This window comes from Chelonia mydas, chromosome 1 (assembly GCF_015237465.2).
Source record: "Chelonia mydas isolate rCheMyd1 chromosome 1, rCheMyd1.pri.v2, whole genome shotgun sequence".
NCBI classification, from domain to species: Eukaryota; Metazoa; Chordata; order Testudines; family Cheloniidae; genus Chelonia; species Chelonia mydas.
Window position 1 is genome coordinate 49,210,140 of NC_057849.1, and position 25,216 is coordinate 49,235,355.

The 25,216-nt window shown below is 44.6% G+C and overlaps 1 protein-coding gene and 1 long non-coding RNA gene across 5 annotated transcripts in view; one reads left to right on the forward strand and one right to left on the reverse strand.

Moving 5' to 3' along the window:
* STARD13 (StAR related lipid transfer domain containing 13) overlaps positions 1-24,506 on the reverse strand; it is a 492,723-nt gene extending 468,217 nt beyond the window's left edge. For all 4 annotated transcript variants that reach the window (XM_037892239.2, XM_037892229.2, XM_037892233.2 and 1 more), the window contains exon 1: positions 24,437-24,506. The gene's annotated coding sequence lies outside the window, so the exon portion shown is untranslated. The remainder of the gene's footprint in view (positions 1-24,436) is intronic.
* On the forward strand, positions 6,902-14,053 carry LOC122463269. Its single transcript, XR_006286455.1, has 3 exons — positions 6,902-6,960; positions 12,796-12,882; positions 13,742-14,053. It is a non-coding gene; the product is annotated as an uncharacterized LOC122463269 (long non-coding RNA).
* Positions 24,507-25,216: the final 710 nt, after the last annotated feature.

Sequence of the window (25,216 nt, forward strand, 5' to 3'; positions counted from 1 at the left end):
TCAAAAAGGCTGACTTTCAAAAATTAAGGAAATTAGTTAGGGAAGTGGATTGGACTGAAGAACTTATGGATCTAAAGGCAGAGGAGGCCTGGGATTACTTTAAATCAAAGCTGCAGAAGCTATCGGAAGCCTGCATCCCAAGAAAGGGGAAAAAATTCACAGGCAGGAGTTGTAGACCAAGCTGGATGAGCAAGCACCCTAGAGAGATGATTAAGAAAAAGCAGAAAGCCTACAAGGAGTGGAAGATGGGAGGGATCAGCAAGGAAAGCTACCTTATTGAGGTCAGAACATGTAGGGATAAAGTGACACAGGCTAAAAGTCAAGTAGAGTTGGACCTTGCAAAGAGAATTAAAATCAATAGTAAAAAGTTTTATAGCCATATAAATAAGAAGAAAACAAAGAAAGAAGAAGTGGGACCGCTCAACACTGAGGATGGAGTGGAGGTCAAGGATAATCTAGGCATGGCCCAATATCTAAACAAATACTTTGCCTCAGTCTTTAATAAAGCTAATGAGGATCTTAGGGATAATGATAGCATGACAAATGGGAATGAGGATATGGAGGTAGATATTACCATATCTGAGGTAGAAGCGAAACTCGAACAGCTTAATGGGACTAAATTGGGGGGCCCAGATAATCTTCATCCAAGAATATTAAAGGAATTGGTACATGAAATTGCAAGCCCATTAGCAAGAATTTTTAATGAATCTGTAAATTCAGGGGTTGTACCGTATGATTGGATAATTGCTAACATAGTTCCTATTTTTAAGAAAGGGAAAAAAAGTGATCCAGGTAACTACAGGCCTGTTTGACATCTGTAGTATGCAAGGTCTTGGAAAAAATTTTGAAGGAGAAAGTAGTTAAGGACATTGAGGTCAATAGTAATTGGGACAAAATACAACATGGTTTTACAAAAGGTAGGTCGTGCCAAACCAACCTGATCTCCTTCTTTAAGAAAGTAACAGATTTTTTAGACAAAGGAAACACAGTGGATCTAATTTACCTAGATTTCAGTAAGGCGTTTGATACTGTGCCACATGGGGAATTATTAGTTACATTGGAAAAGATGGGGATCAATATGAAACTTGAAAGGTGGATAAGGAATTGGTTAACAGGGAGACTACAGCGGGTCCTACTGAAAGATGAACTGTCAGGCTGGAGGGAGGTTACCAGTGGAGTTCCTCAGGGATCAGTTTTGGGACCAATCTTTTTATTACTGACCTCAGCACAAAAAGTGTGAGTGTGCTAATAAAGTCTGCGGATGATACAAAGCTGGGAGGTATTGCCAATTTAGAGAAGGACCAGGATATCATACAGGAAGATCTGGATGACCTTGTAAACTGGAGTAATAGTAATAGGATGAAATTTAATAGTGAGAAGTGTAAGGTTATGCATTTAGGGATTAATAAGAAGAATTTTAGTTATAAGCTGGGGACGCATCAATTAGAAGTAATGGAGGAGGAGAAAGACCTTGGAGTATTGGTTGATCACAGGATGACTATGAGCTGCCAAGGTGATATGGCCACAGAATATTATGATATGGTGATATGGTGAAAAAAGCTAATGCGGTCTTCGGATGCATCAGGCGAGGTATTTCCAGTAGAGATAAGGAGGTGTTAGTACCGTTATACAAGGCACTGGTGAGACCTCACCTGGAATACTGTGTGCAGTTCTGGTCTCCCATGTTTAAGAAGGATGAATTCAAACTGGAACAGGTACAGAGAAGGGCTACTAGGATGATTCGAGGAATGGAAAACCTGTCTTATGAAAGGAGACTCAAAGAGCTTGGCTTGTTTAGCCTAACTAAAAGAAGGTTGAGGGGAAATATGATTGCTCTCTATAAATATATCAGAGGGATAAATACCAGAGAGTGAGAGGAATTATTTAAGCTCAGTACCAATGTGGACACAAGAACAAATGGATATAAACTGGCCACCAGGAAGTTTAGACTTGAAATTAGACGAAGGTTTCTAACCATCAGAGGAGTGAAGTTTTGGAATTGCCTTCCAAGGGAAGCAGTGGGGGCAAAAGATCTATCTGGCTTTAAGATTAAACTTGATAAATTTATGGAGGAGATGGTATGATGGGATAACATGATTTTGGTAATTAATTGATCTTTAAATATTCGTGGTAAATAGGCCCAATGGCCTGTGATGGGATGTTAGATAGGGTGGGATCTGAGTTACTACAGAAAATTCTTTCCTGGGTATCTGGCTGGTGAATCTTGCCCATATGCTCAGGGTTTAGCTGATCGCCATATTTGGGGTCGGGAAGGAATTTTCCTCCAGGGCAGATTTTCGCCTTCCTCTGTAGCTTGGGACACGGGTCACTTGCTGGAGGATTCTCTGCTCCTTGAAGTCTTTAAACCACGATTTGAGGACTTCAATAGCTCAGACATAGGTGAGAGGTTTTTCGCAGGTGGGGGTGGGTGAGATTCTGTGGCCTGTGTTGTGCAGGAGGTCGGACTAGATGATCATAATGGTCCCCTCTGACCTTAATATCTATGAATCTATGAATGTCGGTTGAATTCGTGACAGAAAGTGTATTGTAGGGAACTGTAACATGCTGCTGGGGATACCCACAGCTATGAGCCACTGTACTACTGCTCTGCCTCTCATGAGTGAGTTTTGCTGGTGATTAGACTGTGTCAGCTCCTTCCCACACCAGTCTGTTTTCCTCACCAGCAAACTCCTCAGGGCTCTCCCAGTCCAAACCTCACCTAGTATGTAACAGTGAACTTAAGCCCCCAAACTCTTCATAGATGTCTCTCTGCAATGCACAGCCCTTACCACTATGCATTCACAGAACACAGTAAGTTTGCTGCTCTGTTAAAGAGTCAGTACCTCATAGCTTAGCAATTTAACTGGGGTAAATACACCTTTCCCTTGAAACACAGCATTGAATTGGTTTACAGTACAAGTAAAACAGGTTTATTAAAAGAGTGGGGATTAAGTGATACCAAGTTGAAGAGATAAAGGTAGAGATAGTTACAAGCAAATAAGAGTGAAGTGAAAACATGCATCTAAAGTCTAAAACTTAATCTAGCAAGATAAAGTCTTTGTTCAAGATTATTTTTTACATCTCGGTCACCTTTCCATCTTTCTACTGGCTAGGACCCATCACTGAGATCAAATTGCTTGGTTTCTTCATCTCCTGAGGTGAAGGATAAGGACAGAGTCTATGTTCCTTATATCCCCAAAGGGGGAGTCAGGAAGGCCTCCTGGGGATTCAGGCTCCAATATCTCTCTGGGGTGCATGGAACATGTTAATTCTCCATCTCCTGAGTTTAGGATCAGGATAATTTCCACTTGTTAAGCTTGATTCCTTTCTTTAGAGCTAATATATAAATTGAGGTAAACCCACATTACTTTGTCTAGGACAGACCTGTTTATTACCTTTACCTCGGCCATCTTGTCTTAAACATATTCTAGAAACATCGCAGGGAATTCATAAACTTTACATATAACGTTAACACCTCCATTATACAATTATATTAATAACCAGCGTGTTATGCCTTGTGAGATATCAAATAAAAGTAATATTTTGTACAAACACCATTGCACTCATGTGCAAATATAGGGGTGATTATAGTCACAGGAACTATCCTGCATTGGAAGAGGGTGGATTGAATGTCCCAACATTTTTTTTATTGCTATATGATTTTGTGCTGTAATTAAGACAAGCATTAAGCTTGTCCTCCCTGTCCAAATTCAGATATTTGTTGCTCTATTACAATTTAGTTTTCCAGTTGAATTGCACGGCCTGGATCCAGGAGAAAATATTCTTGGCCTTTAGAGCTATGGGAGCCCCTGAAGCTGGCTCAGCAGCAGGCTAGTCATTTTACAGCTGTCAGCCCAAGAGCACACTTAAAGAACTCTGAATTTCCTGTTCCCCCAGCAGATTCCAGGCAATGAATCAAGCCTGTAGTCATTAATTGCATATAGAAAAAAGAGAGAGAGAGAGAGAGAGAGGAAAGAAAACAGCATGCAGTATTGTAAATTAGAGGACTATATATGTCTTTCAGAGTTTAATAAGCGCACCACCATTTTTTAAATCTCTGAATCATCTGTTAATTTTATTGCATTATGAGATCTATGCAAACACAGCAAGGCAAGGTCTCAGACAGGGATGAACCACCTTCAGATAAATGGGGAACGGGGGGAGTGGGTTTTACTGGGATTCCCACTGACTTCAAGAGAAACATGATTGGACCTTAAAAGTGCAACTTTTATTTTGGATGAACACAACTGCTTTGTCTCTGAGCTGTACACTAGATCTCAGGTGTAGACAAAGAATCAGTGATGTTAATTTCAAAGAAATGTTTAGTTTGGCCACTTTAATTAAGAAGAGGAAAAACATTTGACTAGTAATTTCTACAGGGACTAAAATATGACAGGTTATTAAATACACAAAACAACACCTGAATGCTCTGACACACATGGGTCTCATAATGCATTTGGTAATAGGGGATTTCAAATGATTAAACAGCTAATAAAGTCTGAGCTCTTTATAAGGATGGTGGGTGGGTGGATAAAAAGTATAACAGCAATGATTGAAAAGAAATGACTAAGGCGGCCCTGATTATAAACTCCTACCACAAAGACTTTAACTTGACCCGAAATACTTTTTCTGAGCTCAAATTTGACATGCTTGGTCTCAGCCACAGAAAATATGTTGGCTACTTTCAAAAGAGATTTCCAAATTTGCCTGATTTTTGTGGCTTTAAGTCTTGACCTTAAGGTCCAATTAACTTTGTATTGGACTAAATATCCCTTTTGTTCAAGTTAAAGTTTCTCCAATGGTCATCTGAGACTATTTCTTCCATGAAATTCCTAATCACCATATGTTGCTTTCTGGGTGTCTGAGGATATATGGCATCAGGATGTTTCTGTTACTTGTTCTAGTTCATGGACACTGCTACAAATCACCTTATCTGAACATATTCATATAGCTCTATCTAAAGTTGCAGTGCAGTAGAAATAGGACTAAAGCAGTGATACTCAGACTGAGGCTCATGAGCCACAAGTGGCTCTTTAATGGGTCTCCCGTGGATCTTTGCAGCACCTGATATTAAAACATTTCTTTAATTTTAAATGAATCAGGATGCTTTTACTATGTTATAACCAACTGCAGTTGATAAAATAATACTTGGTCAGTCATTTTGCTGTGAGAATAATATACAACTAAATGAAACAATGAATTCACACTACTGTGGCTCTTTTGGGTAATGCTGATTGCTAATCTGGCTCCTGAATCACTGAGGTCTGAGTATCAGTGGTCTAAAGTCATGCAAATGATCAAAATTAGGGACAAAAGCAGGGATCTTATAAAGCAACACAGCATGCACAATACACAGCTTTCTACTGTGTTGCTAATTCAGTCAGTCATTTTGCTGCTGATCTTTTAGATCCATGACCTTTTCCCCCTCCCCATGAGGATCACTAGGAAAACACAGTTCTCCTTTATAACCCCCTTACATTATGATATCCCCTAGTTCACGGACTGCAGTGAAAATGTTTACGCTAGGAAAGTGTCTCATTACCAGAAAGCACACATAGCAAAGCTCATATTTACACTGATGCTGGTTAGTCTCTATTTAGAATTCTCTTTACAATTTAAAGTACCACATTCGCTCAATTGAGTTAACAAACTGCCCAAACAACTTTTTTTATGGTACCCACATCTCCTCTGCATTTCCTGATGCCAACCTCTCAGTTCGTTTGCTTCTCCCACAACCACCTTCATCCTCTCCTTTCCTTATTCGCAGCGCCCACTTCTACCATAACAAGAAGTCAATCTAGCCATTATTCAACTTTGGAGGAATCAGGGATATTTTTTAATGAATGTATATAAATGTGTGCCTTTTGATTGCATTCCTCTGTCCTACCTATGGCATAGTGGTTGGTTTCTGAGATTGAGCTCTTCAGAGCAAAGACTGTTTTTGTATGTGGGTATGCATACGTAATGGGTGCCACCAGAATACATATTTAGAATAACTAACCTATTTCCCCTCCCCCTCATTCCCTAAAGAGAATAAATGCTGTTAGGTTCAGAGATGGGCCTGAGCAAAAAAGTTGGATCCAGATCAGGATTTTGATCCCATTGGCCTATTACAGAAATAGGTTCAACTTGTGAAATATGGATTCTGGGATTTTGACCCATCATCACTTTTGAGGTGGTCTAGGTTCATACCTATCTCTAATAAAGTCTGAGACTACTAAGAACATTTTGACCTTTATTTAGTGCACTAAGCAGCACCATGTTAGCTTATTAAAAAATAAACAACCCTAGATCTTTTGTTCCTGTTGTCAATTACAACAAACTGGTGAAGAAAAAGAATGTTGTCCTAGCTGCAGTGTTATTTATAATCACCTAGATGCAGAAAAGTGTAATTTATATTTCATGGTGAATAATAGTCAGACCTGGAGCTCCCTAATACACAATTTATAGTTATTTTAAATTGAAGTCATTACTCATGTGCTGAAAAACTGTTTGTCATGATAAAGGAAATTACTTTTCTATCAATTACTCCTGGAAGATTAGTTAATTTACATTTGTAAGGCATAACAGCATCTCACCTCCCAAAGAGGATGCTTCTCATAAGCATGAGGTAGTTTAGGATTTTTTTCAAAAAGCTAGTGGAAGACAATTTGAGAATAAAAACAAGTGGACCTAACCATAGAGTATAAACTCTTCTTGAGCTACATACACCACTGCATGACCTACCAGTTTGTGCTATGACCTTATAGTGGGGTGGTCACCCACTCCTGCCTTAAAACAGTCTGGAGAGAGGGCTGTGGCAAGGAAGGAAAAGCCTCAGCTGGGGGCCATGCCCCAATCAGGCTGCAGCTGGCTTAATGAGGGCCCAGGTGGCCCTTATAAGAGGGCAGTGGGCCAAAAACACAGAGTCTCCTCTAGCTGTGGAGGGAGATGGACCTGGCTGCCGGGGAGCTTGAGAAGGTACCTAGAGTGGGGCAGGGCTGGGAAAGGCTAGAGGATCTGGGAGGCTCCAGACTGGAAAAGCCCCAGGCTGCAGGCCTAGCAGATGGCCTAAGCCAGGGTACTGGGGTTGCAACAGGGAAGCCTACAGGTAGGCAGATGCAGCAGGTCTAAACTTCCCTTGCCTGTGATGAGTGGCTTATATGCTGCAGTCCACCCCAGTGTGTGTGGGCTCAGTGGTGACTGGCAGTAGCTAAAGACTGAGGTGAGGTGGGGATAGTGGGTGGGGGTTCCCTGGGGAGGGGAGACCAGAGACTATGGGGGTACTGCCAGGGGGCAGCACCCTGGGTAAAAGGGGTACCGAGGTCTGGGAGGGACACAGGGGCCAGTGGGACACCCTGCCTGCAGAGGGTGCTCCAGAGGCTGGAAGAGCTAATTCTCTGAGAGACCAGCAGGAGGTGCTGCAGGGGTGAGTCTCACACTGTGACATACCTCAGCAGGACTTACTACTGGGACAAAGACAGGATATTGATGGGAGACTTCCAGTAAACAGGTGCTGCAGGAAATTGTATTGGTGATTCTGTAAGAGGCATGCTTCCCTTGGAACTAACACTAAACCAAGGTGTAATTAAACTCAGATTTAAAGTCCTAAGGGACCACCATGATCATCTAGTCTGACCTCCTGCACATTGCAGGCCACTGAACCTCACCCACCAACTCCTGTAATAGACCCATAACCTCTGGCTGAGTTACTGAAGTCCTCAAATCATTTATAGGCTTCAGGTTAGCGATTCCACCATTTACATTAGTTTAAATGTGCAAGCTATCCATGCTGTGGAGAGAGGCAAAAAACCTCAAGATCTCTGCCATCCTCACCCAGGAAAAATTTCTTCTTGAACCCAAATATGGCAATCAGTTAGAACCTGATCACGTGGGCAAGATTATTCATGTGAACAATTCACAGACAGTCTATGCTAAAATGTCCTGTTATCCCAGCCTCTCTTCCCCACCCCCACCATTGCCAGCAGGTTTGTTTCATCCACCTGTTATGTTTGGTCTTTGAGATTAAGTTCTTTAGGGCAGGGTCTCCTAATTTACTATATGGTTGTACAGTAACTAAGACAACAGGGGCCTATGCTGGTTGAGACCTCTAGGTGTTACCACAATATAGATAAAACAAGAACAGCCCAATATGGTGTTCGTTTGACAGTGATGCTGTTTTTTAGAGTAAAATACTAGGGTCCTGATCACATGTGGACACTAAAGATTCAAAGGCACTTTGTAAAACATGACATACTTAACTTCTGTCCAAACTAACACTGCTCATGACATTATTCCGTTGAAACTGTAGAGGGCTACCTTAAGTAACTTTTAATAAAATTAAATTAAAAAAAGAATCACTGTGCAGAGTTGCTATGTTTCACTGCAGAAATAGTTGCCTTTCAGTGGTGGCCTATGTACAGTGCTTAAGGATGGAAGAGGCTACCTCAATTACATATTTTTACAGGCCCACCTTTGGTGGTGTTTATATTTTCCTTCTGTTATCTGAGCTTTTAGGGTGCATTTAAGTAATTTTCAACCTTTTCACCACAACCATGAAGACTAGAATCTTTCTTTTAAATAAAGTGTCTCAAAATTGTCTCCAGGATCTGGGCCTTTAACTAAAACTAAAACTAAAAGATAAGCGGGACTGTATCTGTGTAAAACTTGTCTCTCGATGCTTTTTTCAATCTTCTTTGTGCATGTTCTGTTTGATACACAGAGAAATTTCAGATTTCTAATAAAACATTTTGATCACTGAAATGTTCGGGGAAGAATTATGAAGATCTTTGCAAAAGTGTGTCTTACATTTTAAAATTCCGGAATTTTAAAAGTTTTCACACTGGTTGTCAAACTCAAGGGGAATTCTCTCCTGTTCCCCATTGTGAAACACTCAGACATTTTTCAAACAGTTGTCACATACACACGCTTATAGTATCTTACCTGAAAGGCTCAAGGCTCTTTAGAAACATGAATGAATTAATACCCACAACACCCCGTAGGACAGATGTGTTTCCTGTATTAGAGATAGGGATACTGAGGCACAAAAGTTACTCATTGGCCCACACAAGAAAGCTGTAGGAAAGCCAGGAAGAGAACCCAGATCTTCTGACTAGTCTTGTGTATTAACCACTACAACAGTGCTTTTCTCCTCATTTAAAATATAACATCCAATATCTAAGAGATCATTCATTTTAAATCCTAAACAATTAAAGTCTTGGAAATACAATATATCGCTATAATAACAGGCTAACGTTTGTATGACTCTAAAGATACTAAAGTGCCTCTGTGTAAGTGTTATGTTATGTTGTACAGACAGCAAAAGCTTTTTCTAGACAAGTATGTGTGCACATGCACATTGAAGGGGGAGGAGGAAGGAGAGGAGTTTGCTATGACACTAGAAGGGAGGTGGTTAACTGAAGTGACAATAATCTCAATAAAAATCCCATCAGTCAATGCTGTGTGCTCCACAACCTCTGCCAACAGGATGGAAATTGCTACAGCATATCCTGGCATGGTGCAGCAACAGTTACTCGATCAGTTCATGCCTGAAATTCTTTCGCTAGGGGGTGGAAATGCAGTAGTTGCTGGTTGTAAGCAAGCCAGCCCGTGTAAGGGATGCCATTATTTTGTTAACAGTGACCAAGAGATGGGGGCAGGGTGCAGAGGACTATTTTTATTTATGTTCAATAAATTCATACATTTCTATTTGAATTCAAATTGTCTGTAGTGATCTGAGCTAAAACTATGTGTGAAGTGCTTTCTAGATTCCCTTTGATCAATTAAAGTAAATCTGTCCTATAACTGGAAATAAAACCATCTGGACTTTGCCTCGTCATCCCATGACAACCTATATGCAGTTATTGCACAGCCTTAAGTTCTATAGCTACTGATAAAGATGGAGCAAAAAGTCTTTAAAAAAATGTTAAAGGTTAACAACCAATCACAAGAACATGCCCAAAAGACCAACTCACAATCAGGTAAGTCCATTAGCAAAATCATGTCATCTATCACAGCTGTGCAAGTGTGTGTACCATCACTGTACTCCTCTGTAGCACTATTGTAGACTGGTGCTTGGGAGGACAAGTTTGACATGTAGGCGAAGCATTAGACAGTATTGTCTTGGAGTACTCTGCTGTAGTGTTGGTGAGGAAAGAGGAACTGAGTGCCTCACTATGGCAGTGATTGAGAGGGTTGTTTGAAGTCTCCAGTTTGGTAGCAAACACGTGGGACTGGCTTCTTTTTCCAGGGCCACTCTGCTTCTATATCTTTCTTTCCCCTTTTCTGTTTCTCTCTCCTCCCCAGGGCTGTAACCATGCCAGGACAAGCATGGCAGCTACCCAGGGTGCAAAGCTGCAGGGCAGAAAAATGGGGTGTGTGAGGGGGCGCAGCACATGTGGTCCATTCCACCCCCTGATTTCCATTTAGCACAGAGGTTTTCAAGTTGTGGGGGTAGGGACACCCCACAGTTTGAAAAGAGGAGGTTACTCACTGTGTGCAGTAACTGAGATTCTTCAAGATGAGTGTCCCTGTGGGTGCTCCACTCCAGGTGACTTAAAAGCAGTGTATCTCAAGGAGGTAGGGACTTTGGATTTGGTAAGAATGCAGTAGATGATACAGCTCTGCCTAATTGTGTATCAGAGAGGGGGCCTTGGGTAAGGGCATAATGCTTAACAAGTGTGTTTTCAGAAGACCAAGGGGCCACTTTACAGATGTCAGCCAGAGGAACTTTGTGTAGAAAAGCCACGGAGGTAGCTACAGATCTAGTGGAGTGAGTTCTGACTCCGGCAGGAGGTGTAGCTTTCTTTATCTGGTAGCACAGTTGGATACACTCAGAAATCCAGTTTGAAAGTCTCTGGGTAGAAATAGGTGACCCTTTGGAGCGCTCCGCAATGGAGACAAAGAGTCTAGAAGAGTTCCGAAAGGGCTTGGTTCTATCCAAATAGAAGGACAAAGCCCTGCGTACATCTAACATATGCACTGTGGATTCAAAAGAGTTTGCATGTGGTTTAGGAAAGAAGGTTGGTAGGTGTATTGGCTCATTGATGTGGAATGACAAATGCACCTTTGGAAGAAACTTTGGGTGTAGTCGGAGGGTAACCTTGTCCTTGGAAAAATAGTGTATAAGGGGGGGGGTCTGCCATGAGAGCTGCTATTTCTCCTGCCCCTTTGGCGGACGTAATTGCCACTAAGAGTGCTGTTTTCATAGAGGTGTAAGAGGGAGCAAGTGGCTAGGGGCTCGAGTGGTTGTTGAGTTAGTATTATCAGGCTTAAGTGAAGGTCCCACGGAGGGGTAGGAAGTTTAATGTCCGGGTATAGGGATTGGAGCCCTTTGCGAAAACGCTTCGTGGTTGGATGAGCAAAAAACAGAGGTATCATTGATCTTGTCATGAAAAGTTGTAATAGCAGTGAAGTGGACTTTGATGGAACTGAAAGAAAGGCCTGATTGCTTAAGATCTAATAGGTAGTCAAGTATGAGTGGAAGAGGTACAGAAGTAGGAGGATGTTGTTTAGTTGAGCACCATTGTGTGAATTGCTTCCACTTTCGGAGATAAATGATTCAAGTAGATTGTGTTCTGCCATGTAGGAGCACTCTTTGAACCTGCTCAGAGCATGCTAGTTCGTTTTGGGAGAATCATGTAGGAACCAAGCTTTGAGGTGAAGCATGGACGGGTTGGGATGAAGAAATCGGCCGTGTTGCTGCGATAGGAGGCTCGGTGTGAGGGGCAACAAAATTGGTGGGTGAATTAACATTCTGGTGAGGAATGAAACAACGGTTGTCTGGGTCATGACGGGGTAATCAGAATTACCGTGGCACGATCTGTTCATATCTTTGTCAGGACTCTGTGGAGAACTGGTATCGGGGAAAATGCATATAGTAAGTCCTGGTCCCATGAGACCATGAACACATCTCCCAGGGAATGTTTGCCCAGTCCCGCTCTGGAGCAAGATTTGGGACATTTCGTGTTTTTTACAGTTGCGAAAAGGTCTATAGTTGGGTAGCCCCAAATGCTGAATATGTTGCGGATGACTGTGTCGTGTATCTCCCATTCGTGATCCCAGGGAAAGTGTCTGCTTAATTCATCCACTGTGGTATTCATAGCTCCATGAAGATAAGTGGCTAATATCCAGATGTTGTTCACAAGGCACCAATTCCAGAGCGTCATAGCTTCTGTGCAAAGCGAGTGAGAGCGAGCTCCTCCCTGCCTATAGAACATGCAGGCGACGTTATCTATCATTATCCATACGTGTTAGTTCCAGATCAATGGGAGGAAGTGACAGCAGGTGTTGTGTATGGCTCCAAGTTCCAGGACGTTTATGTGTAGGGAGGTTTCAGTTGATGACCATAGCCCCTGGACTGTGTGGTGGGACATGTATGCACGCCACCTTGTGAGGGATGCATCGGAAGTCATTATGAGGGATGGAGCATCCTGGAGAAAGGGGACTCCAGAGTAGAGGTTGGAGGGAACTGTCCACCACAGGAGAGAGTCTTTGACTCTGAAAGGTATGGATGGAAGCTTGTTCAGAGTGTGTACGTTTGGTCTGTAAACCATGGCCAACCAAGCTTGGAAGCACCTTGTGTATAGTCATGCATTTTTTACCAAAAAAAGTGGACAAGGCCATGTGACCTAATAGTTGTAGATAGTCTCGAGCAGTGACCTGAGGACTGTTGCGAAGTTTTGTGGCCAGTAGTTTTATGTTGTTGAAGCAGTCCAGCAGGAGAGATGCCAATCCCATCTGGGAATCAAGGTGTGCTCCTATGAACTCCAGGTGCTGGGTAGGAGAGAATGTGGATTTGGTTTTGTTTATTTGTAGGCCGAGGAATAGGAAGCAAGTGACGGTGAGCTGGGTGAATCGAAGCGCTTTGTTGAGCGTTGCGGCTTTGAGGAGACAATCATCGAGGTAAGGAAATATTATGACCCCTTGTCTCCTGAGGTGGGCAGTGACTATGGCTAGGAGCTTGGAAAAAACCTCGGGGTGTGGTGTATAGGCCAAAGGGTAGCACACTGTATTGAAAATGTGTCGAGCCGAGGATAAAATGAAGGAAACGTCTGTGGGCCAATGTATAGTCACATGAAAATAGGTGTCCTGTAGGTCGAGGGCTGAAAACCAATCACCCTGCTCCAGCGCTGGGATTACGGTGGTGAAGGTAAGTATTTTGAACTTTTGCTTTTTGATAAATTTGTTGAGCCACTTGAGGTCGAGGATCAGTCGCCATCCCCTGGTTTTCTTTTCTGTTAAGAAATAATGGGAGTAAAACCCTTTCCCTCTGTGTTGTTCAGGCACGAGTTCCACTGCTCCCAATTGAAGGGGGTGTTGTACTTCTTGGAGGAGCAGTTGCTCGTGAGAGGGGTCCCTGAAGAGGAACGGGGCGGGTCGGTGGGTAGGAGGTAGGAATAGGAAAGGGATGGAATAGCCAATTGTGACGACCTCTATAACCCACTTGTCAGTGGTAATGTTCTGCCATTGATGGGAGAATGGTCGTAGGCAGTGTCCAAAATTAGGGACTTGGTGTGTAAGAGCTAAAGTGGGAACGTTGTTTTCCATACCCTCGACCAAGGCTTCAGATCTACTTATTTGTCGGAGGGGGTTGAGACGCTGCCGAGGAATTGGGATGGTGATGCTGATATCTGGGTCTCTGGCATTGCTGTTGTTGCTCATGTGACCTATGGAGTTGCTGGGTGTGTGCAGGGTTGCGTGGACTCTGGTAAGGTTGAGATCTATATTGTTGCCTTCTGGTCATAAGGGTCTGAATTCCTAGGAACCGAAGAGTTGCCCTTGCGTCCTTCATTGAGTGAAGTACGTCATTCGTCGTGGAGGCAAGGAGTTTGTCATCGTCGAAGGGAAGATCTTCAATGGTGCTCTGGACCTCTCGAGGAAAGGAAGAGGAGGAGAGCCATGAACCTCGGTGCATGACAACTGCTGTAGCAATGGATCTTGCTGCTGTATTGGCTGCATCGAGGGCCGCTTGAAGAGCGGTACGTGAGATGATTTGTCCCTTGGAAACTAGAGCCATAAATGTTGTTTCTTTTCTTCCGGAATGTCATCAATAAAGTCCATGAATTTGTTTTAATTTTTGTGGTCATATTTTGCCAGAACGGCAGTATAATTAGCAATGCAAAATTGTAATGTAGAAGATGCGTATACTTTACGTCGGAGCAAATCTAATCGCTTACTGTCCTTGTTGGATGGGGTGGAGCGGGGAAACTGGAGCTTGGTCTTTTGGTTCACTACGTCTACTACCAGTGAGTTTAGCGCTGGATGAAAAGGAATTCAGAGCCCTTGGAAGGGATGAAGTACTTGTAGTCCGCTTGCTTACAGGTCAGTAGGCTTGCAGCGGGAGTCTGACAGATGGTATTAGCAGGTTCCAAAAGGGCAGTGTTGATAGGTAATGCAATCCTAGAAGAAGAGGAGGGCTGCAAGATGTCCGTTAACTCATGCTGCTGTTCATGAACCTCCTCCAAGTTAATTCTTAACACACTAGCAACTCTTTTGAAAAGGTCTTGAAATTTTGAGAAGTCGTCCAAAGATGACGGGGGAGGAGGAAGTAGGGCTTCATCAGGCATAACTGGGTCTACTGGGTTGGAGGCAGGTCATGACTGATCCTGCAGTTGTCACGGTGCTGCCTGGTCCCTTACATCAGTGGAAGATTCGTCAGCTGGTGGTGGCAGGCAGGTGTCGCGCCTGGCTGTGGTGGCATAGCGAGTGTGGTCTTGAGGATAAGATGCCCATGGAGCCCAATATTGCCACTGTGGTGGAAAGGGCCTGGGTCATGCCATCCAGGGGTTTACACACCATGGGGCAGGCTCCTGAGAGTAGGACGAAGTAATTTTTCTGTGATCTTTATTGACTAGGGTCTGAGGATGGGAGATTAGATATGGTGAAAACTCTCCCTGCAGTCCAGCTTTCTCATCACTGGAGGAAGGCTGTCCAGACCCCGACTGAGCATTTGGAGAGAAGTAGGCATTGAGTAGGGGTGACTGCAGGATCGGTGACACCAGCAAGTCCCTTGACTGTGTAAATTGCAGAGCTGGAGCCCCTCTGTGAGGTGAGGGCTGTGCGAGAGGAATCTGCTGCACCGGTGTCCTGAGCATTGTTTCACTGCTGGCCAGCTCAGCGGGTGACGGTGCCGGGACAGCAAGAATAGCCTGCAGGGGGCGGGGGATGTCAGGCATGTTGACATGGGTCGACACTGTGATGGAAGCAGTGCCGAACGGTGCCATGAGAGAGGCAGGCAACTGGAAGCCTGAAGCCTCGGCACCGGAGCTTTGTGCTACCACTGCGGCTGCAGGTGGGTTTTGCCTGGCGCCGGAGGAGCCCAGCACGTCAAAAGTGCTCAGCCGGGGAAGCGCCGGGAGGGAGGCGGTAGACCTGCCCGGAGAAGTCTTGCCTTGTGAAGAACTCTTTGTGGGTGAGAGCGGGTGCCACTTTTTAAAGTTTCTTTTGTCTTTCTTTGAGGCAGCGGTGGAGGGTGGGATTGCAGCGTATAGCAGAGTCGGCACCTGGGTTTGAAGCTGACCCTAAAGATTTCTGAAGGAGGAGCAGTTTTAATCTCAGCTCCCTGTCCTTACGTGCCCTGGATTTAAGCTTACTGCAGTGGGCACATTTTTGGCAGATGTGGGACTCCCCCAAACATTTTATACATTTTAAATTGCCATCTGAAAGAGGGATGGCACCATTGCAGTTAGAGCAGCGCTTAAAGCCAGGCATATCGGAAGCGGCTGAGGCTGACAGGAACAAAGAAAAAATTTTTTTTTTTAATTTTAGTTTTAGAGAGAAAGACAGGAAAGAGGTATCTAAGTACTACTGGTAACAAACTAACTAACAGGGAAGGTATATAAACAAAGGGAGAGAAAGTCTCTAACGAGTCTGCTGAGCTCTGTCTCAGGCCAGGGACAGTAGAGAAGGAACTGAGGAGACCGGTTGTGCATGCGTACTATTAAGGTACACTCAGAGCGGGGTGGGCCAGGCTTTGTGCGTGCACGACCGATATGAGTACTGCTGTAAAAATCTCCGAGCAAAGGTGCAGGGATGCACCCAGACCTGGAGTGGAGCACCCACAGGGACACCTCTCAAAGCAGAACAGTCACTTCCTTCCAGGAGCCAGTGGATTGGAAGCTGCCCGCCCCTCTTGGGCCCCTGGCTCTCCATGCTGTGGGAGTCGGGGTGCTGGCTGGCTGCCCGGCAACCCTCCCTGCCCTGCTCCCAGAGCCAGGCTGCCTCTGCTCTGCAGGGAGGCCAGGTGGTACAGCTCTGAGCTGTGCCCTGATGTGCTCCTGCCTCTCCTCTGAAGCCCGGTACTAGCTGGCCATGCCCCTGCCCCTGGAGCCCAGATGCCATAAGATGCTTCCTGAGGTGCTTGCTCGCCACTACCCTGGTACTCCTGGCTCTGCTGCTGGCAGCCAGGGTCCATGAGCAAGGGCTGGCTCCAGGGGGCATCACCAGCCAGTGCCAGGCTCCTTTGAGGGAGAGGTAAGAGCGTGCCAGGGACGGAGCTCGGAGCTGTGCCGCCCGCCCTGCCCAGGGAGCACCCAGATGTGCAGAGGCATTGCCTCTATGTGGACACAAATGTGCTCACTTGCTCTGGGTGCTCAAATGCCTTGTTATGGCTCTGTTCCTCCCCTCTGTGCTGCTCTTTTGCTTCTCTCCTAAATTCCCAAGCCTCCCTCGATCTTCAACAGTTGAGCATCTTGTTGTCATCCACTACCTCCTGCAAATAGTTCACAAGAACTTCTTATGAGTTCTCTCCTGCCCTTGCACAGATTGCCAACAGCTTCAGAAAGCAGCACACCTCTCCTCCTTGCATCTGTCTGCAAGGAGGGCTCTGTACGTGCATCTTGTGATTCTTACACTTCACTGACACCAACCACTAGGTTAGTGCCTGGGACACCCCCCTCACCCTTGTTTTTTCTGCTCACAGACTGTGCTGTCTCAGCAAGTCAAGCCATATGCTTTTAAAAACAACATATTTGTTGCAATCCGTGAAATGAGACTCCTATTGCTATTGTTTCAGGACACCACTTATGACAGACATATTTATGTTTCAGATTATGTTGAAAACCCTATTCTAATAGTTTATTTCAAGGTAACACCTGAAAACTATTAGTTCACTCCTGTAACAGAATCCAGATACCAGCATAATGACACACACACACACGTAGGCACTCACTTCAGTTATCTCTGTGGTTATTTTGTAATTAGAGAGCATTTGTGACATGCATGCTTTGTGTGGCAGGCAAGTCAGCGGGGTGAGCAGAAGGCCTACCCAGTTAACTGCATGCCTCACATACAGCTAAGTATCCACGAGTTAGTCTACAGACAGGTAGATGAAAAAGTTGACCACCACCAAAACATTACATGTTCTTGCAATGTTTTGACTAAGAGTTACACCAAGATAATAAATAAATTGGCCTGAAATGTTAATTACATTGGGATAGGTGGGACTGTAACACTATCATTTAACCTGATTCAGATGATATTCAAGTGATCTGCTGTTACTGGCAAGAGATGCACATGAAAACTTACCTCAGCTGTTGGTGAATCACTGGGCCTATCTGAGACTAGGGCTTTGAATAGCACTAATTGGCTATAATGACAACATCCCAATACCAGCAGTCCAATTGTCTCATATCACAGGTCTGCTCACTGCAAGAGCACCTCCTTCTGGCCACCCTGAGGATTAGCTCGGTCCAGGTCAAATGCCCCATTCTACTGCTTGGTCACATACCCTGCCACATTCTCTCACTGCACCTCAGAGTTCCTCTCTTCATGACTTTGCCCTCCAGCTAAGTCACTATCGTCCTCCCCTGCTGGGTATCAAAGTCTCTCCATACAAAGTGTCTCAGGCAGTCTTCCCATTCACTGCCCAGACTGTGCCACTTCTCCAGTGGCTGGTAGGAGAACCTGTACCCACCCTGTATTCCAAATTCCAGTCCAGAGACCCTATGTCTAATAACTGTGATCTGTTTTCTCCCAGACTCTGTTGCTATTTCCCTAGACTCCTTCCTACAGCTTCTGGCTCCCCCCGTCTCAGTTTACCAGCTTAAACTCCCTCCTCCCTGGGGAATAACTGCACACTACTTAACTCCATAGCCCCCAAATACACCTTCCTTCTCCCATAGAGCGTCTTTCTACTGCTAATTTCCAGGCTTTATACCAGCCTCACCTGTGCCCTCTCAGCTGGGTTCCATCATCAATCAGCTTTTCAACCCCTCGCTCACCCTCAGGTGCAGTCTAACAGGCTAATTAACCTAATTTAACCTGATGTGCCTTGTGTGGGGTGCACACCCCATCATGTCTCAATATATTGATTCACTTTTGTTCTGTTTTTGGTGTTTTGAAACCAGTGATACCTGAACGTTATTTTAGAAATAGGAGTCAGTGGTTTGTGGTAGTCCAGGGCATGGCATAATGCTTCTGTCCAAACTGCTGGTTGGTAACAAAGGGCAATAGTGGACTCTAGAAACGTCTGTTTGTTGGAATGATGGAAAATTTAGTCTTGACATAACACTACAGATACACGGGTAGCAGCAGACCTGGCTGGAGAGGGGGCGGGGCAGGAATATCAGCAGATTTCTACTTTCCCCAGCAACTGGTTCTGCTATTAAATTAACAATGTGGACTGGGACGCTTTCACACAGGAGTATCCTCCTGTGTTAATACTGGTTCTGCCAGGCTTTTCCGTAAACTCCACCCACACACCCTATAAATGAAAGAACTAGTAAAAACTTGCAAAGTGCACTGGTATCTTCTCACCATCATGACCATGCTGAAGACCAACTCTTCATTTTGGTTGCCACCTTGGAGATGCAGAAAATCAGCCACTGCTCACCTCTTCTCTGCCTGCTCCCAACAAAATGGGTCCTGGTGCAGACTATAGCTAATTATTAGTTAAGTGTGGCTGGGGTGTGTGCAAGAGGCTCTGAGTAGGACTCAAGGTTATGGGTGGTGCCAAGAACTCTGTAAAGGGCTGTGGGTGATCAATACATGAGGAGAGCTGATGGGTCCTGGGTGTCTGAGGGATGCTGGGTGTCTGGGGGTAGTGGATGCAATGCACATGCAACTCTCCAAGTAAGGCTGCCAGCAGCCTGACTGACCATCCTGAACTCAAGAAGACCTCTGTGAAAGTGGAAGGGGGGAGGATATCACTTACTGGGCTTCCATATCTCTCTCCAGAGCAGGGAGCTCACTTGTGCTTAACGGTCTAATGGAAAAAAAGAAAAGGCTTCTGGCACATATTCACCAGCCACTGCTGAGGCACTACAAAGAACAGCCAGTTGGCAACCCTACTTCTCACCATCTCCAACAGGCACATAACTCCCCAGTACATTGACACAATGAGAGTGTTAGGAACTGGCGGTATGGCCTAGTGGGCAGAGCAGGCATCCAGGTCCGAACCAGAGTCAGCTAACAAACAGCAGAGCCTGGGGTACAGCCAGCATCAGAACTGGAAATGGAAGGTGAGGATCAGAGCTGTGGTCAAATACCAAATGCCAGAACCAAGGGTCAAGCCAAGTGGAAGTCAGAGGTCTGAGCTGGAGGGTTAGAGCCAGGAATGGTAGCTGATGGTCAGGAGCAAGGCATAAAGGCAGGAACCAGAGGGGCAGCAAGGTGGGAGCTAGGAGCAAGGGCAGAGGTGAGGCAGGAACAGGGCTAAATGCAGATTGCAATAGTAAGTCTGCTCGATTTCTCAGACAGCCAACCCAGCTCATTTCCTGGCTTATGCAGCAGGAGCAAGCCAATCAGGTGGCTGCAGACCTTGGGTACTTTGATAGGACTGCCTGTAGGTCATAACCTTCCAGGATTGTTGAGATGGCACTTTAGCTATCTGCCTTAGTGGTGACAAGGGTATGTCAGAGATTCAGGGTACTCACAGCCCCGGGTTCTAGACCTGCTTCCTCTGATCCTTACACCACTCCCCCTTCTGAGCTGCCACTGGGACTAGTTAGTTAGGATGATGCTGGTGAAACTTTTTCACTAACTCAGGGGGGTGAATATGGGTTGCAGGCTCCCCGGATTGTTCCCATTTACCTTCCCAGTGTGAGGTATTGGAGGCAACCTTGCCACAAACAGGAGTCAAGGATCTCATGCACTATATATTCTTTGTGTCCCTGAATCCCAACTGGCAGAGGGGTTGAGACCCATCTGGCAAGGGACTCTCTATATTGGGCTTGAGGAGTGACACATGGAATACTGGATGTATGTGGAGGGACTGGGGAAGTTGCAACTTAAACACAACTGGACTGACCAGTTTGCATATTTGGAAGGGACCAAGGAACTGGTGGTTTAACTTCTGGGAAGGCTGATTTTTCCTAAGCTGTTTTGCAGTGAGCCAGACCTTCTAGCCCCCAGCAAATACTGGACGCTCTTGGCATCATCATTCTGCAAACCATTTGTAGGCTTCTTTAGCCTCCTCTAGGTACCTCTGGAGTCCATCTTGGAGATGGTGAATTTGCTAGACCCAGTTGATGGCTCCTGGGTTTGGGGAGTCTGTGGCATTGATGCTGGAATAGGGTAGGCCCAGGGCTGGTGCAAGGATGTTTCGCGCCCTAGGCGAAACTTCCACCTTGTGCCCGCCCCCCCCCCCCCGCCCTAAGGCGCCCCCCCTGTGGCAGCTCCCCACCGCGCCCTCCCTCCCCTCGGCCCGGGGAGCCGTGCGGCAACTCCCCACCACCCCCTCCCTTGGCCCGGGGAGCTGTGCGGCAACTCCCTGCCCCAGCTCACCTTTGCTCTGCCTCCTCCCCGAGCACGCCGCTGCTTCTCCCGCCTCTCAGGCTTGCGCGCCAAACAGCTGTTTGGCACGCAAGCCTGGGAGGGAGAGAAGCAGAGTGGGGCGGCATGCTCAGGGGAGGAGGCGGAGCAGAGGTGAGCTGGGGCGGGGAGCGGTTCTTCTGTGCGCCGCCGCCCCCCCCCGTTACTTGCTGCAGGCGGCCCTCCCCGCACCCCCCTGCCCCAGCTCACTTCCGCTCCACCGCCTCCCCAGAGCGCGCTTTTGGCTGCCCCTAACCACTTGGCGCCCTATGCGACCGCCTAGTTCGCCTTGTGGTTGCACCGGCCCTGGGTAGGCTTAGGCCAGGGGGCCATGGCCCTCCCACTTTTTGAAAGTGGATGGGCCTGGCGCATCCACTTTTCGCCATGGCCCACCCGCCCCTCCCCTTCCTCCCGAGGCCATGCCCCCCCGTGTAAAGCCTGAGAGAACCATAATAATCCTAGAGACTCCAGGCAAAGTGGCAAGGGTTGTCACCTCTGACTGAAGATATTCCAGGAGATTTTTTTCCCCCAACATGACGTAATGTCATTTTCTTAAAATCTCCTGGATTGCTTTCAACAGTCACCGGGAGAACCATGCTGATTCTGGAAGACTCCAGGCCAATCCAGGGCATCGTAGCTTAAATGTAATACTTTTAAATGAGTGCACCCCTGTGGAATGTATATGTGCCTGTTGATGTATGTTAATCCATCCTATATGGATTGTTGCATTTTAGCCATTCCCTTCTCAGGTTGAGACTCCCTGGCAGAGTTACTTTCCTGAGAGTCTGTCTGAAGCAGTGTCATTATGTATAGGCAGGTTGCAGTGTCAATGAGTTATGAGGCTTCTGGAAATGGGGTGGTTCCAAGTTGGGTTTCTTCATTCCCTTGCTAATATTCCCCTTTATGTGATACAGCATTTGCCTTTCCATTTCTGGTCCCCGGACTGCATGAAATGGTGAAGCTGAATTGGGAGAAGAACAGTGCCCACCTGAGCTGTCTTTGGTTTAGGGTCCAAGACCCCCAAAGATACTTAAGATTTTTGTTTGAATTAATCTTTTCAGTTGAAGTGGATGCAGGGGTGATTTCTATGACCAGCAATAGAAAAATAAACTTCCCTTCCACACCTGAAACATAGTCAGCATATCCCTACAGGATGGATTGCATGCCCAGATATGCACACAAACCGTCCCTGAAATTTGTGGAGCAATGCACTTTGGGATATCATACTGCACAGAAAGCTGAGAAGTCAAAGTCACAGTTAGGACATCCCATCCATGCTGCAAAATAATCATGTTAGGGTTTTCTAGCACAAATATCTCACACGATTATCTTGCAGAGTGGATGGCCACTGAAAAAACGCAATTATCACCTTCAAGAATGAGACTTCTGTGGGCAGGTAACAGAGCTTTCCTTGTGATTGGCCCATGAATCTGGAAATTGTTTCCAGAAGGAACTAGGAAATCATGAACCTCAGCACTTACAGAGAAAAACCCAGAATTCACTCTCTAACTTTCTTACAATAATAACACCAACAAAATAAAGAGAAAAAAACCCTCCCAAAGTCAGTCCCTGCAAACTGGAAGAGAGAAAGAAATATAACCATGTGCACATTTTATAATTTGTGAGGTACACATACAATGGTTACGGACATGGTGTAAAACCAGAATTAAATATGATTTTGCAGAGCGCTGTTAACAATAAATGAAATTCCCAGGAAAAGAATTGAGAGAACACAATCTTGTGCAGAATTTTAACTATGCTGTTTAAATTAATCTTTTCTTTTGGAAGAAACTCTAACTAGAAAAACAACTGCCAACCCTGTAGTTAACTGGCGGCCCTTCTATTTGTAATATTTATAATTGCAGTACTGCTTTGTTTATTTTGTCAAAATACCCTAGCTTGGCACACATACCAGCTGGAAATATTAGACCAGATTCTGATCCTAGTTAAACTGAAACAAATCCAGAGTAATTTCACTGACTTCAGTGGAGTTCTTGTTTATTTACACTTGTGTAACCAAGAATCTGGTTCACTGTTTGTATATAGCAATAGCCGACAGTGAAAACGCTATCAAATTCATTGAATAAAAGAACCCAACTGAGCACTCATATAAAGAAGAAACACTCTGTAACATAAGGATTATAGAAGCCCTTCAATTTGGAGACTCTTTTTATTAACATTTAAAAGCTATATAACTTAAAGCATATCAACATATATTCTATTATTTATACAGCTGTTTACATTAATTTACTAGTGGAGAAAAGGGAAAGAAAATGGCTGAAAAGACATTTGATTTTAACATTATTAAAATGTAGTGTGGTTTGTGTGATACACAGCGTTAAAACAATTCTAAATATTTACCCTTAAGTAGATGTTGGTGTTTGTGGATTTTAGAATAAGAATCTTCTTCCAATTAAAAGTGCCTCTTGATGTCAGAACAGCAGCACACAGCACTGGGGCATTTCTCTGGTTGGAAAATACGTGTTGCTTTTATTGTTCTTCAGCACCTCCTGCTGGAATGTCTTCACATAAATACCAACTTCAGATGAATGGAAAACCACTACTTTTTTTTCCTTTTGGCCAAAGTTTAAATGTTCATCCTGTAGTGGTCAGCAGAAGGTGGCGAATAAATGGGAAGGAAACACTTTGGACCAAAGTCAAAGATGAGTGTAATGCACATGTTAAGGGGCAGAAGAGAAGGGTGAAGCTGGAAAAGCAACTTATTTGAGGAAAGATTGAAAACAACCTTGTTTAATAGTGTAACTTTCAGCTTTTATCAAGGACTTAGTAAACCAAAAAAAGCTCCAACACATTAGCTTTAACTACATAGGAGAAAGTATAAAGTAACATTTTAGGACCAAATTGCCCCAGTGCCAGTTATTCTCTAGGTAGGAAACTGACACTCCTCAAGTTTGGACTCAGAATTTTTGCCCAGTCCTGCAGAACTGGATCCTTAAGAACTGGTGTTCAGCCCCAAAAGCTCTACTGAGGAAAAACATTTAACAATTCCTATTTATTTAAAAAATAAATAGAAAGGGATTTTTTTGGGGGGAAGGGGGCAGTAATTTGTTTTTAACTGCCATGGATAATTCTCTCACACATTAGTAAACATTCTGTATCATTTTGTCATAAAAAGACTTCTGTAAATCTGCATCATAATGAGCTATAATCTCTCAAGCTAATTTGCCACAATCATTATTAATTGGCCAGCTTGCCAACACCTGATACCAACATCTAAGTGAATGCAGTGCCACACAATTGTGACAGCAGGATTTAAACTAATCCCTCTTCACACACAAGCAAGCACCAAATGACGCTCATGACAAAGACACACACAAACCAGTCTGACATTTGCTGACAACTCCCATGGGATTCCCCCCTCAGCAGGACTGGCCCTGCACATAAAACCATTTTCAAATGGCATAGATAATCGAAGCCATTTCAATCTAGACTGGTTACATTCACTGAAAGAAACCTCCTCTTCCTACTACACATTTATTATCACAACAAACACAGCTAACCTTTTGCGGAGTTTTTCAAAGCAAGAACTGTTATCAGCTGAAGATTCACAATAGTTTGTCAGGGAAATGTTATTATACAGACAGTTTATCATATACATGTCATGTAAAGTTGCACATTAAAGTGTTTAAAGGCTGACATGCTAATTACACTCCCAGTTTTAAAGTTCAGGCATGAGACTTCTTACCTTGCAGTTGCAGCTCCAAGCTGTCCTTAAAGATAAAGCAGCCCATAAGACATCCTGGTTTTGTTTTCTTGCTTAAAAATATAATCTGTCAGAGGCACACAAGATGACTTGCAACGGGCCAGCCCCTTCTTGCTGAACACACCAATGGGAAATCAGGGCAGCACATGTGGGAAGCTGCCTCCCTGAGAGCCTGTCACAATCAGCATATGCTCTTTGTGACTGAGGTGCCAAATTAACCTTGGTGTTAGTGTCACAAAGCACTTCACTGTGGGTGCCCCATGCAACCATAGCGCACGGCTCATCATCCTAGCCATACAACAGTAGAGGGTGACAAAAATAAGGCCTCCCCCATGTTTCATTACTCATTTCAAGACAGACCTACAGGGGAAAGCTGAAGGGTTATGCCGCCTTTAAAAGTGGAAGCAAAATAGTGCTTCTTTTCATAAACTAAACCACTATAATTACTTTTAATAAAGTAAGTTTTTTGTAAAGCTACACCATGGCTCCTGGGCCTTTGCTTCATTTCTGTCCTTTTTCATACATTTTTAATGAAATCTTTAAAGATTTATCTTTTTCACCCTCTTTCTGCTGCACTGTATCTTCCTTTTCAGTATTTTTCTTTAGGTTTTTTCCTGTTTATGTTTTCTGTCCTTAATTTTCAGCCCTGATCCTGCAAAATCATGTGGGGCAGACCCCTGTGCTGCATGGAGTTCCACTTTATATAAATGGAGGTCTTCCTGTGCATATGGACTTGGAGTTTTGGGCCTTACTTTGTTTCTT